Genomic DNA, 21,067 nt, shown 5'->3' on the forward strand with positions numbered 1-21,067 from the left:
TTGGTAACCCGGACACGCCGCCTGGACTGGTGTCACCTCGGGCGCAGGGTCTTGTCACTTCACTGTGAGGACCGGATGAATAATAGTATTTTGACCATCAAGTGTACCACAGTTGTACTACTACTACTAGTAGGAGTAGTAGGAACATGAGTACACTCCCGTGCTAGCATGCCTCTGGGTTCACTTCATCCTCCAGCTATCATCCATATTGCGAGCAGAACCAAATTCTCGTGCATGCGGAAGCGCGAAGAAGGACTTTTCTTTTTTGAGGATAACCGCATATTCCTTAACCGTAGTAGGAACATGAGTAGTACTCCCTCCGGTCCTCTTTTGTCTGCGCATAACTTTTTTCAGTATTTCTCTAATTAGTCTGCGTATATACCCTTTTGCATGCGCCCATTTCCCTCCATGCCCCGCATTCACAGCATTAATTAGCGTACGCATGAGCAGCTGCAGCCAGACTCCAGCCAATAAACTGCAGCATGCAAGTGGGCCACTCTGTGCGCGTGGGAGAGAGAAAAGGCAACCGAAGAGCCCGTCCAATCCATTGCATGCAGCAGTCAAACCACCGCACCTCTCCTCATGCATGCGCATAACTTCTCCCATTTACTTCTCCATCGGGAACCGATTTTCCTCGGCTTTTTCACTACTCCTTGATCTTCATTTGCATCCAAACCACACTGCATTCACATTGTTTTAACCTCTTCACATCCTCCTGGAGTAATTCCGAAGCCCCTATAAATAATCATCTTCTTCAGTTAGACTAGCCATCTAATCCTAATTCTCCAAACCATAGCCCTCCGGTCCAGCGGTTCCAAATGGCGAAAGAGATCGAGATGCAGGTTTTTAGCGTCCAACATGTCCTCGTCGAAGGCTCGTTGAGCATAGTTGCCACAGTCACCGACCACCCAAGGGTTGTTCGGAAGTGGATCAACAATGTATCCAACTCCCTCCAAAAGGTGGAGATGAATGTCATCGGTCTCGACGCAGAGTACACGGAGCGTGCCACTGGGAAGATCCAACGCGCCGCTGTCCTTCAGCTGTGCCTCGAAGATGATGTTTTGGTGTACCACATCATACACGCGCCCTCCATACCAGGTGAGCTTCATGATTTCTTGTCTCGGGAGGACATATACTTCTGTGGGGCAGCCATCGCAGGGGACAAACAGAAGTTGGAGCCGTACAACCTTGATTTGAAAAGCATCGCTGACCTACAAACCAGAATAAAAATTCCTGTAGAAGATTGTGATAAACCGACACCATCCCTATTCGACGTAGCAAATTTTGTGCTAGGAACAAATCTTCAGAAGGGTGACGAGACGCTGGCATTAAGGTCGTCTGGATGGGAGAATTATCCCTTGACGTACGAGCGGATAAAATATGCTGCCCTCGATGCCCGTGTGAGTTTCGAGATAGCTGCAAGGTCCAGAGAGCTTGTTGCGAAGCCGTCTCCCACAGAAAATGAGAACAAGAAGAAGAAGAAGAAGATGCTGCACCAGCAGCAGGGCATTATGGATGGATGAACTATTTCCTCTCTTGTAAAAAAATATTCCCTCTCTATGTATATTGATATAGATGGACTATTTCGATGGTGTGCATGTCTTTGGAACAAGTAGTAGCGTGGGTCCGCTTGACTATAAGGAACTATTTATCCGCCTAGCTTTCTCTACTACTCCTTCCAGTGATCGGTATGCAATGCATGTGTCCGTAGACATGACAGCTTGTCCATGGAAGTTCAACTACGGCGACCATCACGTTTCATCCACTGCCACTCGCGATTCCCACGACGCCGCTCCAACCCACGGCACCACGTCCCCCGACGTGCGCCTCACCCCTCTCGGCCGCACCGCCCCTCTGCCTTTGTGTGCATGACATGTGGGCCACCTTAAATGCGGCGAGCATCAAGTTTCTACCACAGCCACACGCGATTCCCACGACGCCGCACGAACCCATGACACCACACGTCCCGCACCATCGAATTTTCATCCAGCGGCTGTGACACATTTCGTCCCGGGCATCAATCCTCAGCTGGAGTACTTCTGTACTACAGGTAGTACCCGCCGGTGTGGCCATCTACGCCTCGTAACGCCCCGACGCCCAGCTGTGGCACCCTCGCCACGGCCACGCCACCACCGGCCGGTTCATCTCGAACGAGTGAGTCGCGAACCACACCACCACCATGAGAATGACATGTGGGCCAGCCGCATTTAAGGTCCGCATGTCATTGACTCATAGGCCGGGCACTAAGCCACTGAAGTTCGGTCCCGTGGGCCCCGAGAGGGAAATGTAACTCCTGCGGCAGGCCTTGTGGTGCTCCCGCAGTACGAGCTCGTGCCAAACCCGGAATTTGTTTCTTACTACTACCAACTACTAGTAAGGTACACGTGCATTGCACGCATGAGATTCTGGTGGTTTGTGCATTATGCTTCTACATGTGGAGTCTTCTAGATTCTACATGTGGCAAAATCTGGTGGAATGTAGATGATATCCAACGGCCAGTAGTGCTCGGATTTGCCATCTTTGTACCGTCGGATTGGCTTCATCCAACGACCAACTTTCAAAGTTATGGTTTGGTTTGCAGCCTAAGGTTGCCACGCCTAAGCTTAGGCGTGCCGGCATGTGTTTGGTTCATTGCTACACTTGTGGCTTGCCACACTTTTCTAGCTACATGGTCCACATGTCATAGACTCAACTTCTTGCCAAATCTTGCCACACTTGTGGTGGCCATTTTGTTAGCCACATTTTTTGTGGCAGACACACTTTGCCTAAGCTTAGTTGTGGCAAAGTTAGTCATGAATGAAGTTCAACCATGGAGTCTTCTAGATTCTACATGTGGCAGAATCTGGTGGAATGTAGATGATATCCAACGGCCAGTAGTGCTCGGATTTGCCATCTTTGTACCGTCGGATTGGCTTCATCCAACGACCAACTTTCAAAGTTATGGTTTGGTTTGCAGCCTAAGGTTGCCACGCCTAAGCTTAGGCGTGCCACAAGTGTGTTTGGTTGCGTTCTCGTCTCAGCATAGTTGTTCCCTCTTCATGCATGCTCAACTCAACACCCCTCTTCATGTATGCTCTCTTCATGCATGCTTCTAGTGTATTTGTGCTAATCTAGTGTGGACTCATGCACCCTCCATACACTCTACCAAACACCCAAAAATGGGTCGAGAAGGGAACTCTTGGGATCATGCACCCTTCATACACCCTACCAAACACACCAGGCATGTGTTTGGTTCATTGCTACACTTGTGGCTTGCCACACTTTTCTAGCTACATGGTCCACATGTCATAGACTCAACTTCTTGCCAAATCTTGCCACACTTGTGGTGGCCATTTTGTTAGCCACATTTTTTGTGGCAGACACACTTTGCCTAAGCTTAGTTGTGGCAAAGTTAGTCATGAATGAAGTTCAACCATGGAGTCTTCTAGATTCTACATGTGGCAGAATCTGGTGGAATGTAGATGATATCCAACGGCCAGTAGTGCTCGGATTTGCCATCTTTGTACCGTCGGATTGGCTTCATCCAACGACCAACTTTCAAAGTTATTCACACACTATATAGGGGGTATAGATATAGATGTGCCGGCCCGTTGCAATGGATCCAAAGTATATCTGTTTAGTGGAGTGCACTCTAAACACATTATCTATTTATTTTTCTCTAACCTTTCGTAGCCATGCAACCAAGCCACATAAGCTTCATGGGTGCCCCCCACATCATATTATTCATACTACGTTGACAGAAAAAAAGATAAATCACCCAAAACAAGATCTTCCCGTTTTTTGTTCCTACGATGCTGTGCGTGCACGTACCTACTAGTTGTATAGTGGTAGTACTAGTTGTATAGTACAAACTTGGTACTAGTAGGAGTAGAGTAGTACGGAATGCTCCTACTCTATCAACGAGCCCCATCTGACACCAAATTTCTTGGCTTCCGTGCTACAGCTAGATCTTCCCCTCGTTTCTGTTTTCCAACCCGGCGGCGGGCGGGGTGCGGTTTGCCAATAGTCGGTTTGCTCAACGGCGGTCCCACATGAAAGTGAAAATGCTAGGCAACACGCCTTCCCTAAGCTATGTGTCGTGCCGGACGGGCCGTGGAGTACTCCCGATTCCCGGGCGTGTGTGGGGGGAGTGCGACGCGAACGCGGCAGGCCTTTTCCTTTTACTAGCAATGTGCCCGTGCGTTGCGACGGATCCAAAGTAGTAGAATAGTAGTACTTGTTCACAAACTTGAAAGAAATCACTCTTGTTTTGATATACTCCTAATATATTACTCCCTCCGTTCCTAAATATTTGACTTTTTAGAGATTTCAAATGGACTATCACATACGGATTATATAGACATATTTTGAAGTGTAGATTCACTCATTTTGCTCCGTATGTAGTCACTTATTGAAATCTCTAGAAAGACAAATATTTAGGAACGGAGGGAGTACTTTTCACTCAAAATATATTTCTCAGGCTGTTTTGATGAGGTGAGGGAGGGATGTGGTTGCTTTCAAGATAATAAGGGGTTTTCTGCAAATTGGAGCAGAGAAGTGGGCTATTGTTGCAAAAATGCCACAACTTACCTCACAGCCGTTAGATGCAGATCTAATGGTCAGAAACGACGGATGGCAGACACACCACCATCACCAACTGAGTCTTTTATAGGAGTATATATTTCTCAGGCTGTTTTGATGAGGTGAGGGAGGGATGTGGTTGCTTTCAAGATAATAAGGGGTTTTCTGCAAATTGGAGCAGAGAAGTGGGCTATTGTTGCAAAAATGCCACAACTTACCTCACAGCCGTTAGATGCAGATCTAATGGTCAGAAACGACGGATGGCAGACACACCACCATCACCAACTGAGTCTTTTATAGGAGTAGGAGTAGAGAAACATGTATAAATTGTAACATTTTGGTTCTGCTCCTTGGCACGATCGATAGATAGAAATAACGATTGGAAACGCTAGGGCGGGGCTATTTCCGCCAGATAAGCAGGGTACGTAGTAGCTAGGTTGGCGCATCGTCGGTTTGGTCACACGCGGTCCGACATGTTCTAGTGTTTCTAGCAAGATGCCCGCGCGTTGCACGAAGTTGATGGAAAAGGTAAGCACAACTTATAAATTGACGGATGGAGTACTAGTTACAGTGATGCATATAATTAAGCAAAGGGATCGCACATGTCGGTATTGACTGGAACGAGAATGCAACAACACAATAAGAATTAAGGCCACGATGATGATGCGATCGCAGTGGTGGTTACAGAAGGCAAGAAGAAAGATGCATCCATCAACGTACGACCTCCTCCTCCTCAACTTAGTGCGCCGGGCCACCGACCGGCGGCTAAGGAGCGGCGGCTTTTGTGGCGAGGTCGAGGTGCTTCTCAGCAAAGGCATCCAAGGCTTCCAGCCGGTTGAGGAAGGCCAACGTCGTAGCGTCCTCACTGGCCTTGTAGATACCTATGTACACGATTTGCTCGTACACGTGGATGTGTAGGTCGACGAATTCTTGCAGGGCGAGGCGCCTCGCGGCGAGCGCGACCTCCAGGTGGACATTCTTCGTGGCGTCGGCGGGCAGTCGCAGGGCCACCAGTGCTTGAAAGAGGTTCCGGCCATGGAGGCCGATTAGGGTGGCAGGCAATGAGGAGCCCGGGCGCGCGGGCTGGAGGAGTACGGCGATGTCGTCCGCGAGCTTCTTGAGGACGGTGAACTTGTTGGTGGTGGCAACGATCATCTGGTCCAACTGAGAGTCGTAGTTGGCGTCGACGGCGGCCATCCACCAGCCGGTCTCCAACACCGTCTGGAGACGATCCTCGGCGCCATGCCGCAGGCCGACGTCGTGGACCATCTGGCACAGCCGCTGGCCGCTCGCGCGCATCGCCGCCATGGGTCTGGAGTGAGCTCTTTTGCGCTTAGTGTAGGTGCTTAGGCAAATGCTTAGGTGCGTACGATGTGGTAGATGCATTGGAATGGAGGGGCGCCTTTATATGAGGGCAAACTGCGTTGCATTCACATCGTGCAGCCTCTTTTCCCGGTCCTCCTCCCATTACTTCCCTCATGCATTAATTGAAGGAGGATGCATTGGCCGTTCAACATTTTGGGAACCGCTACTCCCTCCCTCGTCTGCATTAAAGCCGTATCGGGAACTGCGCCGCCCGCTGTCAAATCGAATAGTACTGCGCCGCCCGCTGCACGCCCGGCTGAACACGCCTCCTCGCCTCCATCAAACCCCTCCGTTAAACCCGCATGCAAACCGAGAAACCTACTCCGGCCACACGTCCATTCATGAGCGGGCCGGAATTAAACGCAACACCGGCCGAGCTCCTCCCGTCCGCCCTCAGTTTAAACGAGGCCAGACGCCGGCCAAGCTCCTACCGTCCGCCCTCTATTTACACGAGGCCAGACAGACAGCGGGCAAGAATCGCACCCCTCCGCCGCTCCCCCATCTCCTCCTTCACCATTTTCTCCACTCTTCCGATGGCTTCCGAGGAGCCGTTCTCCGGCATATTACCCGGCTGGGTGGCCCGCCGAGCCCTCCGGATACGGGCGAGGCCGCTCGGTGCTTCACCAACCTCGCTTGGCCCGACGGAGCCAGTTGCCGCCCCAAGCAGGCGCGTGGTTCAGCAAGTCGCCGCTCCAGTTCAGCTCGATGAGGAGTGGCGAGTTGCTCCACGCCGGCACGGCGGCGAGCACACCGGTACGGGCGTCGTCGCTGCCGCATCGTACCACGCCACTAGTGTCTGCGGTGCCGCGCCTCCCGTGTCTGTGGGCACGCCTCCCATGCCTGCGGCAGCGCCATGCAGGCAGAGACAGAAGCCAGGTGCGTGGAGAGCGACGAGTAGGTGGCCAGCTTCTCCATGTCCGCCGCCATCATCAAGGAGAAGTAGAACACGGGAGGCCGCCGCCACTTGGGTCCCATGAAGGCCACCGCCGAGGCGATGACTGCGCATTCAGGTGGTTTCTTTGCTTCTTCGTCTCTTCCGAGGACCTTCGTCGACCCCGCAAAGTGTCTGCCGGACATGAGGAAGACAAAGGGATCCGCGGGCGGCCATTTAGATTATGTACTCCCTCTCCAGCTGGCGGGAAATTTTTGTTCTAAGAATGGATAAATTGTATGTATCTATAACTAAAATAAGTCTAGATACATCCATTTCTAGGACAAGTATTTCCGGACGGAGGGAGTATTAATTATACCGGACGGAGAGAGCCGGATTGGCACCGCTTAGTTCATGTAAATGTAATGAAATCCATCATGTTTATATGAAGATCCGTCTTTTTTATACGAAAGCCTACATGCTTATATGAAATCAGTCCGTGTTTGCACAAATTTCATCTGGTTGGTTAGAGTTGTGAAAATGTATGCCGCTGGTGTTTGATGTCGTCCTCCGCGGAAGGAAGCGGGAGGAAATTTGCTGGCTGCCGTTGGAGATGCTCTTATGCTGGAAATAATAGAGTGACATCCAATCCATTTGAGTTAATTGCGTGTATGATTGTCCCTCTATGAAAAGTTAATTGCATGTACAGTGTACACGTGACTTGCAGGGTGGCTACAGCTTCATACAGAAAGTTAAAAAGAAACAAGTCCATCCTTAATCTTGTATTCTAAGTAGCGAAAGAAGTATATATTAAATAAGTAATATATAATATAAAGATCTAAAGTTAAAGACAGAATTCAAACTCATGTCATCGCGTTGCGAGCATCCGGCGCTAACCAGTCCAGCACATTTTTGTTGTAGACCATGCTGGAGATATATCTCCATGTCTACTCTTATACTCCATCCGTTCCTAAATATTCGTCTTTTTCAGATTTCAAATGGACTACCAAATACGGATGTGTATGTAGACATATTTTAGAGTGTAGATTCACTCATTTTGCTCCATATGTAGTCACTTGTTGAAATCTCTAAAAAGACAAATATTTAGGAATGGAGGGAGTAGAAAACAGAGTTGGTGATGATGGTGTGCGTGCCATCCTGCAATATAGGCCGTCGGATTTATATCTAACGGATAGGAAGAAAACTATGGCAATCTTACAAAAATATACCCACACCCCTCTCCACGTTCGCAAATACGGCCTTCCCTCGTTCATCCTTTTCTCTCACAAGATAAACTACTCATACAAATGCATCTTGATGTTTCGTGCAACGCACGGGCATATAGCTAGTTTCTTTTAAAATAGTTACTGCGATAATTGGGTTGAAGTGATATATTTTATGTCTGCCCCGAATGATTTCAGATTCACTAGTAGTAACAAAGAAAAGGTTGCCTTGTTAATTAACAGAAAACATGGTGAAAACTATCACATGAGGCCGGTAAAAACGAGGCACACTGGGTTCAGCGTCATCGTCACTACAGCTGTGCGCGCGCGAGAAGTCTACATATCGAGGGGGCTACTGAGCGAGGCACAGAGACACAATGTTCGAGAGAGAAACCAATTGACAGATTACGATCAGATCGAGTTGTCACCCTTCTACTGTCATTGTTGGGGTGGGGGGAGGGGGAGGGAGAGAAAGACGTATCGAGAGTGTGCGCGGTAGGCACAGAGGCACAACTAGCGAGTGTGTGTGTTTCTGTGTGAGAGACTTGTAGGACGGGGTAGAAAGACGAATTCTAACCTTGACGGAGGGAGAGAAATACACGAAGTGTGCGTGTGTGATTCCGAAGCCCACAGGGAAATGAGATATGTATGCGTGTGAGAGAGATTGCACAATTCATTCACGAAGGCGTGCATCACTTGAACATAAATCAATATCTACTTCGTATCATGGCCAAAGGTAAAATATCGATTCAACGCTAAGATTGGACACTCACATATCACATTTTTTATTTAAATAAACCTTTTCAGTTGTGCATGCCAAAGTTACAGTGATGTTTCTTCAAACAACCAATGTAGCTATCATGTACATGCACCATTGTTACTCTTGCATTCAAATCATTAGTCTTGGGTGATTTAAGGTTCTATTATGAAGTAATATATGTAATATTCATATATGAATTCAACGGGTACGCAATTTATGAAATGGAGGCTATGTAATCATATGAGGTAACACTTTTAAGTAGCGGACTACAATATCCATTTCTTTTTGTGTGCCTCTACACTAACACGTCAATGCATTATGTTTAAAGTAAATAACCAATTGCACTAAATTATCTATTTACACGAGAAATACATAGGTTGAGCGTTTGATCCCTTTTTTTGTGAACGTGCAACTACACCCATACGATTGGCCGCGCCAGTGTGAACGTCCAAGTTATCGGCGCATCATCCCGAGTTATTGTCTTTTTTTTCTGGGGTGGACTTCACACCAGTTATTAACTGCTGACGCGTGCCCCGTGTACACAGTCTCGCATGACCTTCCCGCTAGCACGGTCCAAAATTAGTTGAAACTGGATACGAACGATCCCGCGGGCGGCAAAATCTCCCGCCTCCTTCTAAAATTTCCGCCACCTTAGTCTTTAGCATGCGAAATTCCCCTTTTGTCCTTGGTGCACGGAGACCAGCAGTTACAATACCGCCCTCATCTACATAATAGGTCGGGGCTGCTTTGGTAACTTTCGGTTCCCCCCACTACACGGCACCCCCATTTCCTCGCCCCTCCCTCAAAAACGACTAACTCCACAGCACCAGAGCATCTCACATCACGCCGTCCGTACTTCATCGGCCTTTCTCCCCTCCCCTCTCGAAACCCTAGACTGCTCATCCACGGGCGTACCAGAGCCCATTCACTGCCAGCGGCGTCCACCTCGCCGGATCTGCTTCTGCGGCCGCATCTACTCCTCCCACCTCCCCTAGAAACAAGTAGACTGCTCATCCACCACTGTACCACAACCCATTCAGTGCCGACCTTGTCCACGGCGTCGGATCTGCTTCGCCGGTACTCTCGTCAACCGCAGCGCATCTACAACAACTCATTCCTACTCCCCACCGGAGACGCTTCGTCCACACCCCCCGGAGCCGCCCCACCGACGCCCCGGTCGAGGGCCTCTGATCCTCTTCGCTGACACCTTCCTCAACCCTACCGGAGCCGCTTCACCGACACCATCGTCAACCCCACCGGAGTAGCTTCGCCTATACCATTTTCAACCCTACTGGGGCTGCTTTGCCAACTCACAAGTCCACGGCCTCAGATCCGCTTCCTCGCACCCTCATCAAACCTACCGGAGCAGCTTCTGACACCCCGTCCACGGCCGCAGATCCGCATCGTCGACACCATCCTTAACCCAACCACCGGAGCAGCTTCACCTACGCCCTCGTCCACGGCCATAGATCCGCTTCGCCCACACCGTAGTCCACCCTACCGGAGCCGCTCCACAAACACCCTACTCGATAGTTCTAGATCTCCTTACCGGACCCCGACAGCTAGTGCAGCGTCATCACCCTTGACGTTTCTAGCCTGATTCCCACCGTCTGGCAAGATGCCAAGCACTCGCCACGACCTAGGTACTTGTCACCTTTAAACCCATCCAGCATCACCTGCCCGATGTACTTCAAATATACTAACAGGTCGCTGTTACCTATTATGCAGCTGGCAAAAACTACAAGGATGATGTTTCTTATGGATCTAACAGCTTGGCCAACCAAGATCCTGGACCGAGGCATTGCTATGATCTTGTAAGCGTGTCTCTCTCTCTCTCTTGTATTGTTCTGTGCCTGCCAGCGTGCTTTGCTAGGATTTTCGACCAGTAATCCCTTTGTGCAGACAATGATTTCTACTACTGGCTGCTAAATTAGATATGTAGATGTCATACATGATACTACCTCGTACCTCCGTTCCTAAATATAAGTCTTTCTAGAGATTCCACTATAGGCTACATACGGAGCAAAATGAGTGAATCTACACTCAAAAATGCATCTATATACATCTGTATGTGGTCCATACTGGAATATCTACATAGACATATATTTAGGAACAGAGGCAGTACATTACACAAAATTGTAGGTGGCATGTAGGAATTCCAGTACACTACATTAGGCTCCCTTAGAGTGCCTGCTAGTCCAGCACACAGAGTCATGGCTAGTTTATGCTACGCACACAATCATTAATTGGTGGTTTAAATATGCGCAAGGGATATGCAATGTATTATCATGTAGAGATGTCTGAAATTAGCCGTGTCAACTTGCAGATAGGGTTACACAATGAAAAAGTACAAGATGTATGTGGCAATTTCATGGAACATCGCAAAAAAGGAGAGCCAGCGGTGAGCCTATACAGTGTGCTATGGTACGTCACTCCTCCATTGCAATCATCGTGACATGTTATTTGTATGTCAGTTCTATTGGCCAAGTTTCTTAGGGACAGTTATTACGAGTTATCCTAAGAAAATAAGCACCTGTGAATATAAGCTCCATGTAATAAGCCAACCAGTTCTTTTCATTGCGTTTTCAGCTTATCTTTGGTATGATCAGTGAAAAGTCTAGATTGCATTATATTTTTTCATTTTGCTGCCCATATGAAAATTAATTTGACTTGCAAACATCACAAATTGAACCCAGTGCAGTAATTAATATGATAGGAAAACAGACCATCACTATTTGCTCAAAATGCAAATACAAAGATACCATCTACTTGGCACAATCTACTTTGGTCAATGTTTTCCATAGAGATCCCATTGCCTAATTTAAACGAAAAACACATGACCCACATTTAAATGAAGAACAATTATTTATTGAAATTCGATGGTCCAAGTGGCTGGTTATTATCATATTGCAGCACCACCTGAAAGCATCATATAGCAGCAGCAGCTCATAGCAACTCATCATACAACAGCAGCAGCAGCATCAGTGTGCAATTCATCATATACCAGCAGCAGCTCATAGCAATTCATCATATAGCAGCAGCAGGAGCAGCTCATAGCAATTCATCATACAGCAGCAGTAGGAGCAGCTCATAGCAATTCATCATATAGCAGCAGCAGGAGCAGCTCATAGCAATTCATCATATAGCATCAGCAGGAGCAGCTCATAGCAATTCATCATACAGCAGCAGCTGGAGCAGCTTATAGCAACTCATCATATAGCAGCAGTAGCAGCTCATAGCAATTCATCATATAGCAGCAGCAGCTCATAGCAATTCATCATATAGCAGCAGCAGCTCATAGCAATTCATCATATAGCAGCAGCAGGAGCAGCTCATAGCAATGCATCATATAGCAGCAGCAGAAGCAACTCATAGCAATTCGTCATATAGTGGATCAGAATGAAAATTTGGCAAAAAATCGGAGGAGATCCTCACCTTGTTGGATGAGCTCATCCTTCAACAGCACCTCAAGGCCACGGCCTGGGAGGTGGGGAGGGGGGATAAGGTGCCTTCTGCCGCAGTGTGGCATCAGCCGTAGTTGTGTAGCGCCCGCCGGAGTAGTGCGTTGGACGAACCACAGTGGAGCAGCTGCTGGAGACCATGAGAATGAGGGGCGGCACCAGAGGGAGGAGCAGCCAGAGAGATTTGCCCCTACCCGCCGGCCATGTAGCCTAGCTGGACGGAGCATCGTCGAGGACCAGGCCAGATGGGACCAGTGGCGACGGCTTGCTGGAGGAACCCTAGTGCTGCAGGCAGGGGATCGAGGTAGAGGGAAAGGGGAGAGGAGATGCAAGCGGGCAGGGCAATGAACGCTTGCGTGTTTGTTTTTACTTGAGGGTGAGGTGTGACGCGGGCGTCACCAGTTGCATTTTGAGTGTAATATAGGCAGACAAAAGAGTCATTTCACTATTCCCCTTCCCTTCAATTTTTAGTGAGGTTCTACCCGAAACACCCCCCTCCAAAGCGAAATTAGTTAAGCCCAAGCCCATAACTAAAAAATTACTTCTTTACATCTTTTATGGCTTATTTTGACAATAAGCCCTGAAAAGGCGGAATAGAACTGGCCCTTAACCCGCAATTCAATTGTGCGTGCAATGATTAATCACTCCTGCCTGCTATAGTGTACATTTAGGCATCATCATACATGGCATAACCTAATACATGTGCATTCCATTGTAGAATCTGGAATATGCAATGTTTATGTTAGTTCATACGTTGCACATGATGTTTAAATGCCCCTTAAATCTGGTCAGTCAAGTGATGGTCTTTAAGCCTCCTTCTTTGCTTCTTTTCTTGATATGTAAGATTTGCTCACACATCTGCTCAATTGCTTGTTTGCATCAGCCAGCTATACTAGGACTATTTGCTTTGATTACTTGCTGTTCTTGACCTAACACTCTAACAGAGCTTGTCAACGATTTAAACACTAAGGGCTGCTGTAGTGGGGCCTTTTCTAACTCATAGGTGACATAAAGGTTTGGCTGTACACTAAAGTAGGCTCTCCAAGAGTACCTGGAGATCCAGTTCGAAGGTATGCCTAGTTTTTACATAGTGCAGACATAGTAAATGCTCATTTCATTGTGTGCAAGTGCAAGAGATGCGGCATGTTTCATTATGTGGTGTTGTTTTGTTATAATCTCATCCTTTTGTGTTCACAGACTGGAAAGTATGCATATTTATCTTCCAAGGAGACGAGTAACTAGTTTGTGTCACCTTGCAGAGGGGGTGCAATGAAGATAAGATTGAGGATTTCCAAGTACAAGATGTTAGGAAGGAGCCTTGCAAGAGAAGTAGGAGCTGCGCTGAGCCTCTTCAACCTGTTAAGGTAAGTCACTGTATCCAACTCAACAGTTCAATTCCTTGTTTGTTTCAGGCATAGTTAATTTGCTCTTTTCAATTGCTTTATTTGTCCTCAGTTAATGAGATGCCCAAAGAATGATGCCTGATGTTGGGTACTTGTATAACTATTAGTTGACATAATTAAAGGCCTTACCATTTAATTACTCTGCCGAAGTGTGCCTGAAGCTTTGAAGTCTATTAACCAACTATTATTGAATGAGGCTCACAATCTAGTTTATACTAGGCTAATGATTGCATAGTTTTGCTTGCTGTAGTATGTTTGTATGAAATCCTCTGCTGTTCATTATGCTCCCTAAGACTTTAATTGAGCTACAGAATGGCCAACTGCTTGCTTACTTCTACGCAACGTGCTGTCTAAATTTGTAACTTGTCTGTGTTTTGGATTGGGCCCCAACATCATGCTCCTCTGGTGAGCTAAGAGAGATTTCTGTATGCAGGCTGCACAGACTACCTTTTTTATAATTTTTAAAATATCACCTGCTTATGCTTCATGACGTGTAACATTATTGTTAGTCCTGTTTTGCCATGTACAAAATAGTCTGTCTTGCTCGCTTCACTGTTGTAACTATATTTTTGCCCTAGTCATGTGTACTTACAGAAACATTTCAGGATGAAGTGACATCAACACAAAGATCTGCGAGCAGTGCGGCATGGCCGTTACCGAATGATTATGGATTGGAATTGGAATGTGCTGATGTTCTCGAGCATCAACTAGAGGTGGCAAGACAACGTGTACATGATTCTGAACGTACAATCAACAAGTTGAGACTGGACATGCAGGTATTAGATGCAGGAGTCAAAAAATGAAACAAGACACTGAGGTAACAACGAAGGAATTGGAGATTTTGCAGACTGAAATTTGTGCTATCTAAATCCGGCCAATCCTATTTTCTGAAGAGATTATAGTTCAAATGGTAAGTTATGTTGATGCGCGTCCATGATGTATGAGCTGTATTTGCCCAGTGTATGTAATTTGCTGTTTGTGTATGCTTTATTATCACTGGTGCCGAACCATAATGCCCAGTGGGTATAATCGGCTGTAATTTCTTTATTGTATAGTGTAGGATTATTCTACGTTTCTATGCCTTAGTCTCTTTATTGTATAGTGTATGTTTTTTAGAGGTGATAGTATAGAGTAGGATAATTCTTTGAATATGCTATATCGTTCAAACGGGGGCCAACTCGCCCAAACGTTGTAGTGACCATGGCCCTCCACAGGCCGTACGATCCATGGGCCATCTACGGGACGGACGATCCATGGCCTTCTATGGCCGTCGGATTCGTGGGCCTTCTATGGGCTGTCGGATCCGTGGGCCTGCTATCGGCTGTCGGATCCATGGGCCTTCTATGGGCCAGTGGATCCATGGGCCTTCTATGGGCCGTCGGATCAATGGGCCTTCTATGGGCCGTCGGGTCAATGGGCCTTCTACGTCCCATAGGATCCATGGGCCTTCTACGGGCCGTCTCATCTATGGGCCTTGTACGGGCCGTATAAGGGGCCGTAAACGGGCTAGAGTGGAAATCGTACGTTTTATGGGCTGACCATAACGGGCCGTTAATAGGCCGTATTTGATGATGCTATGAAAATGGCCCAACAGATTAACGGGCCACAAACGGGCCGACTGTATCCACGGGCTGAGTTTGGCCCACAAGCAGAAAATGCTAGTAACGGGCCGTAAGTAACCGAATGCTGGAAATGAGCCCAAGAATAAATGGGCCCTCAGAAGGCCGAAAGGTAACACGGGTTGGAAACGACCCAATGGAATAATGGGCCGCTAATGGGTATAAAGCGATACACTGTTCATTACGGGCCGGTTTCACCACGGGCCATTAATGGGCCAAGAGTTACAAAGGGACTCATATGGGCCGAAATACGTCATGGGCCATACGTGGGCCGGAAGTTAAAACGGGCTGGAATTATATTGGACGGCCCAGATGACGCTACTGGGCCTAATTCGGATAGGCCGTAAACGGGCCCTGGGTTAGCGGGCTGTAAATGGGCTATATGCGAACAGGCCGTTAACAGGCTTGCCGTGGGCCGGCCCGCCACCTTTTGACCAAGTCAAACGGGCCGGCCTTTTCACAGGAATGGGCCTCTGTTGGGCCGTGCCACGTGTCGACGTATCATAGGCGCTTTGGGTCCAATGAGTGGATGACATCTGTCCCAACGGTGAGCCGACACGTGTTTCCTCCAGCCAATGATGATTTTACACGTGGAAAATCCCCATGGGTCTGGGCTGTTAACGGGTTATCGGATCCAAAACCGGATCCGATAGCTTAACGGCGTTCCGTTACGGTGGATGCCTCGTGTCGGTCACCCTTGACGAAAGCACTTCAGTGACGCGCGATTTATCGTCATGGAAGTGGACACTTCCGTGATGATAATTTTGGTAATGTCATGGAACACTTCTACGACAGCACAGGTATGACTATCTTGATTCTGTCATAAATTTGTCATGGATGTACATGCATGACAGAAAACGTGACCTACTGTGACAAACACGTATCATCACAGAAGTGTATTTTTTTTGTAGTGTCATAAGTTCTAGACTCAAACTTAGCTAACCGGGTTTCTTGTTTAAAATGAAAAACTTACAACCGAATACTCGAAAGTATTGGACATTAGGCTTTCTCCCGATTAGGAGCTCATATGGGGTCTTGTTCTTGAGCTTGCGAAGATAAATCCGGTTTGAAGCATGACACACGGTGTTGATGGCTTCGGCACAAAGCTTGTATGGAGACTTGTACTTGTCAAGCATGGTCCTAGCCATCTCAATAAGAGTCCGATTCTTCCTCTCCGCAACACCATTTTGTTGGGGAGTATATGGTGCGGCATATTGATGTTTTATCCCTTCTCCACTCATGAATTCATCCATCGTGTAGTTCTTGAAGTCGGTGCCATTGTCACTTCGAATTGCCTTGATCTCCCAATTATGTTGACGTTGAGCTTCTTTGGCAAAGTTGATGAAGGTTTCTTGAGTTTCTTCTTTGTCTTGAGAAAGAACACCCAAGTATATCTTATGAAGTCATCAACAATGACAAGGCAATACCTCCTCCCTCCCAAACTATCATAAGTTGGAGGCCCAAAAAGATCCCAATGGATAAGCTCAAGGGGCCTCAAGGTGGTGATGATAGTCTTCACTTTATGAGCTTTTTCATGAAGCTTCCCGGCAATGCAAGCACTACAAGGACAATCTTTGGCAAAAGACACATTGGTTAGGCCAAGGATGTGCTCCCCCTTTAAGAGAGCTTGTAAATTTCTCATACCAATGTGGGCTAGCCTATGGTGCCATAGCCACCCCACGTCGGCCTTGGCCATTAGGCATGTTGCAAGATGAGTTTTCTCTTTTGAGAAATCAACCACGTAAAGGTTGTCTTCAACATGCCCAACAAAGACCACTATGAGATTGCTTCTCTTAAAGACGGTCACATGGAATTCACCGAAATGCGAATCATAACCGGCACGAGCCAATTGAATAGTTGAAAGTAAATTGTAGTGAAGGGATTGGACAAGCATGGACTTTGAAAGTGAGGAATCATTAGAGATTACCACCTTGGCTAAACCCAATACCTTGCCCAAGCACGAACTCCACAAGCATCTCCCTTTCTCCGGTCATATGATTGGTGCATCCACTATCGATCACCCATTGTTTTCCACCGGAGACATAGTCCTACAAGAATCAAGATTTCGTTATAGGTACCCATTTTGCAATGGGTCTTGGAGAGTTAGTGTAGGGGAACGTAGCATGCAATTTCAAAAATTTGCCTACGCTCACGCAAGATCTATCTAAGAGATGCATAGAAACGAGAGGGGGAGAGTGTGTTCACGTGCCCTCGTAGACCGAAAGCGGAAGCATTTGTTAACGCGGTTGATGAAGTCAAACTTCTTCACGTTCCGACCGATCAAGCACCGAACGTACGACACCTCCAAGTTCTGGACACGTTCAGCTCGATGAAGTCCCTCGAACTCTTGATCCAGCAAAGTGTCGAGGAAGAGTTCCGTCAGCACGACGGCGTGGTGACGGTGATGGTGAAGTTATCCGTACAGGGCTTCGCCTAAGCACTACGTGAATATGACCGGAGGCATAAACTATGGAGGGGGGCTCCGCACATGGCTTGGAGCAATTGATGATTGTTAGAGGCGCCCCCTCCCCCATATATAAAGGAGGGAGGGGGAGGAGGCCGGCCCTAGGCGCGCCCAAGTAGGAGGAATCCTACTTGGGCTCCTAGTCCAATTCCCCCCCTTTTCCTTTTGCCGGAGGGGGAAAGGGGGAAGGAGAGAGAGGGAGAGAAGGAAAGGGGGGCGCCGCCCCGTCTCCTAGTCCTATTGGGACTCCCTCCTTGTGGAGGGCGCGCCACTCCTTTGTGGGATGGTGTGCCTCACTCCTATGGCCCATATCTTCCCCCGGGGGGTTCCAGTAACCCCCCCCCGATACTCCGATATGTACCTGATACACCCCGGAACACTTCCGGTGTCCGAATACTATCATCCAATATATCAATATTTACCTCTCAACCATTTCAAGACTCCTCGTCCTGTCCGTGATCTCATCCGGGACTCCGAACAACATTCAGTCACCAAATCACATAACTCATATAATACAAATCGTCATCGAACGTTAAGCGTGCGGACCCTACGGGTTCGAGAACTATGTAGACATGACCGAGACAACTCTCCGGTCAATAACCAATAGCGGAACCTGGATGCTCATATTGGCTCCCACATATTCTACGAAGATCTTTATCGGTCGAACCGTAATGACAACATACGTTATTCCCCTTGTCATCGGTATGTTACTTGCCCGAGATTTGATCGTCGGTATCTTCATACCTAGTTCAATCTCGTTACCGGAAAGTCTCTTTACTCGTTCCGTAATGCATCATCCCGCAACTAACTCATTAGTCACATTGCTTGCAAGGCTTATTATGATGTGTATTACCGAGAGGGCCTAGAGATACCTCTCCGATACTCGGAGTGACAAATCCTAATCTCGATCTATGCCAACCCAACAAAACACCTTCGGAGATACCTCTAGAGCATCTTTATAATCACCCAGTTACGTTGTGACGTTTGATAGCACACAAGGTATTCCTTCGGTATTCAGGAGTTGCATAATCTCATAGTCAAAGGAATATGTACAAGTCATGAAGAAAGCAATAGCAATAAAAATTAACGATCATTATGCTAAGCTAACGGATGGGTCTTGTCCATCACATCATTCTCCTAGTGATGTGACCTTGTTCATCAAATGACAACACATGTCTATGGTTCGGAAACTTAACCATCTTTGATCAATGAGCTAGTCTAGTAGAGGCTTACTAGGGACACTGTGTTTTGTCTATGTATCCACACATGTATCAAGTTTCCGGTTAATACAATTCTAGCATCACTAGTGCAGGATGCTACTAACGCGACACTACAATCAGAGACCCTTCGACGAAACTGTGTGCGATGCAATAATCGCAAACGGTGGTGTAAAAAACCGTCAAAAAGGTGCAAAACGTTTGTGATGGAGGATGCATCAAACACGGTTCATATTTTGGTTGCGTGTGCAATGCATGGCATACGGTTCTGTTCAATTAACTGTTTGCGATGATGAGGAACAAAAGAAACGGGCAGCCAGATGAAGGTGTGTGCGATATACAACATACGGTTCACTTAGATGAACTGTTTGTGATTAGGCGACACAAAAGAAACGGTCAGCCAGATCAAGGTGTGTGCGATATATGGCATACAGTTCACTCTGATGAACTGTTTGTGTTGAGCCAAGAGAACTTAAATGGTTCAATATAACAAGATGTGTGTTATACGTGGCAAAGAGGTCTGTAATCAGAAATGTGTGCGAAGACTGATAATAACACAGATGATTGCTGCTAATAAGTCATGTGTGTTGTGGGCAAACGCTTGGTGGTATACAATTGTCAGCGATTGATGAAATCATCACCGACGGGTTCCCCCGTATGCTCCGTGTGCGATGTCATTGCACACAGAACAACAACATATGTACTTATAACTTATAAGGACTTGATTCCATAAACAGATTGAACATCCAATTACATATGTGGATAGTACACACATGACCTTTGCACACACCAAAGTACGTTCCAAAATGCCTAGGAAACTCAAATAATGTATTAAAAGGCGAAACAAACTGTGAATAATTTCATATTTTTAGGATGACGTTACTATAGTTGCATGTTGCCTCTGTAAAATAAATCAAGGCGGGAAGAGACAGCGTATGTCGTTTCACACACATAGGTGACAAGGTCCCTCTCGGAACCATGAGCCTTTTTGAGAGAAGCTCCGGCTTGTAAGAAGTTTGTACCAAAACTTGTCCCAAATTGGACTAATTTTTTACCACAACATGATGGTGTTGTGTCATAACACCATGCCAAGTTTCATGATTTTGAGGCGAGTTTTGGATTTACAGTAATTTTAAAACCAGGTTTCTCAATGTTTACTGTCGAGTCGGCACCACCTTGGATAGGCTTTTTCCTCGTGGGTCACAAATGAAAAATCCAAATCTGTCACTACCATGCAGCTTTTCTTATTAAGAATTACAGCCCATTTGGTGTGCTAGCTGAAAATAAGTTTGTGGGTGCTGGTGGGCGCTAAGAACTTGCGGTTCTGTAATGAACAAAGATCTCAAGGATCCCACGAGAGTCAGGCTCTTTCCCTATGTTGTGAATGCTTATAATACTTATGTCTTAATTAAAGAAATGGCAAGTCGTTGGCCCAGTATGAAAGAAAATGTGGGTCAAACCCTAGTTGAAAAGGGCAACAATGTCTAACTCCAGCTTACAAAAGGTACAAAAGCACAAGGATTAATTGTTCATCAGGTTTACACATAACCCAGATTGAATAGGACAATGACATCTAACTCAACCAAAGTTTTCGACAGTTACAATCAAATGGATCAGTCTGATCCATAAAATCAAGATCCCAATACAATAATTCTACTACTCCATGATGACCACAAGCTGTTGTAAATAGAAGTCGAACACGATCAGAAGCCCTTAGGTCCACCTGAAACTTCTTTTTATGCTCTTCAACACTTGCAGCCGTGAGTAATTTCTTGTTGAAAAACTTAATCCTCACGGACAATAGTGCCCTCGCATTCAACATGAAGAATCTGACAAAGCTAGTGTTTGCACTGTTGGATGAATATCGTTCCAGTATTACTGTCTTCAAACGAATGTCATGAGATCTGAGAAAATCCCTGTGCTTCATCAACCATCGATTAGTTATACCTTTTTCTCCATGTGTTGTTCCCTAAATAGAGATGAAGATTGAAAACAGTTAATGTCAAAAAAGATTATGTTGAAAGAGTGATAGCAGTACATTATATATGGACTTTCAATGTGCGTGAAATCATCACCTTTATATACAAATTCTCCAGACATGGAAATCATTGTAGCAAGGCAATA

The sequence above is a fragment of the Triticum aestivum genome, chromosome 2D, assembly GCF_018294505.1.
Source record: "Triticum aestivum cultivar Chinese Spring chromosome 2D, IWGSC CS RefSeq v2.1, whole genome shotgun sequence".
Classification (NCBI taxonomy): domain Eukaryota; kingdom Viridiplantae; phylum Streptophyta; class Magnoliopsida; order Poales; family Poaceae; genus Triticum; species Triticum aestivum.